Below are 1795 nucleotides of genomic sequence, written 5' to 3' on the forward strand. Positions count from 1 at the left end.
GATAAGGCAGGCACACACACACACACACACACACACACACACACACACAGAGGGACAGAGATTCGAAGCCGGGACCTTCAGATTTAGAGTCCTACGTACGTTTTAACTCACTCAGTACGGCCAGTCCTCTCTTCTCGTCTACACAGACCCCTCGGATGTCCAGTGGGTGTCTGAATGACCCCACCTTTAGCTTCCGTCGTCAGAATTGTGGTATTCTTTGTCAACATTCACCTCTTCAGTATGAGAGCCTTCCGCTTGCAATATTTTGATGATGGCAACTGGGGTGAAACGCTGTTAACGTCGTCTCTTTCGCCGTTCGTATGGAAAGAGTTAACTACTCCGTCTGTCGCGACCACGAAGACCAAGTAACCTCACTGAGGGGAAATGAAGATCGGCCTTGCATAATCTGTCAGGAGAAAGTAGGTGAAGCAGTGATTCAGTGTCCTGAGTGTGGAAACTGGGCACATGGTGTGCCCGACCTGTCCTGCCTGTACTTTGTGTTGGTCATCCTTGCGCTTCGTGTATAGTAGTAGTAGTCTTTAAGTTAACGTCTTCCACTTTAAGTGATATTAGACGAAAAAAAAAAAAGGGGGGTGGGGTGGGGGGGGGGGGGCCGTGGTGGTGGGAACAGTATTGGGCAGAGGGTGAAGAATGGTGTGTGTGTATGTGTGTGTGTGTGGCGGGGAAAGATACAAAGCATTGGGGAAAAAAAACATTAAAAGGGGAGACATAGGCATTATATAGAAGTGTGTGTGTGTGTGCGTGTGCGTGTGTTTTATGTGCTCTCTCTCTCTCTCTCTCTCTTTTACAAAGTCAAAGTCAGGACCAAACCTTTATATTGATATAGTAGATTTAATATACAGCAACATTTGTTGTTGTTGTTGTTGTTGTTGTTGTTGTTGTTGCATCAAGCAATGACGGAGAAAATGTAGAGTAGATTTAAACACACACACACACACACACACACACACACACACACACACACACACACACACAGAGGGAAAGAGAGAGAGAGGGCGGGGGGTGGGGGGATAACGTAATGGTGAAATACACCATTGTATATCTGCTTCACACCCATACTTATGTGTTTTTGCGCGACTGTTCCACACCCGTCACATTTTTCACACACACACACACACACACACAAATTCCATCATATCACCAATTCGCTGCAAGCGCAAGCATATGCAGATGCATTTCACAAACAATAAATGATGCAGCAGAAAGCATATAGACACGTTTTGCTGCTCATCAGATTTATGTTATACACGTTTTGATTTGTAATACTTTTTAAAAGTTAGTGTAAGATTATTCCATACATTTCCACCCGATTGCACGAAAGTGAATTTGAACAGGTTATATCTTGGTTTAGGTAGACATAAATTGGCATGCTCATGGATGTATCTGTGTTTGTTTTTGTTTTTTTTTTGTTTTTTATAAAACCGTAATCTTTTCGGGGGGAGGGGGGGAGGGGCGGGGGGTTCTAACATGACATTAAGCATGCCAACTGCCTTCTTGAAGAACAGCCGGTTTCTGGAAAGATAATATAATTATCAAGTTCTTTATAGTCCATAGGGGTCAGGGAGCTCGACCTAAACAATACTGACTTTAATGTGTTGAGTATTGCTACAGTTGTCTCATGAAGATGAGGCATAAACAAGGGGGTGGGGAGGTGCTTTCGCGAATGGATATTAAAGATCTTTTTATTTTATTTTTTATTATTTTTTTTCTAACTGAAGTATTTTGGTGGAGAGTCGGTTTTTTTTTTCTTCCCAAGTACGTCTTAAGGTCAGTC

Source organism: Babylonia areolata, chromosome 17, assembly GCF_041734735.1.
Source record: "Babylonia areolata isolate BAREFJ2019XMU chromosome 17, ASM4173473v1, whole genome shotgun sequence".
NCBI classification, from domain to species: domain Eukaryota; kingdom Metazoa; phylum Mollusca; class Gastropoda; order Neogastropoda; family Buccinidae; genus Babylonia; species Babylonia areolata.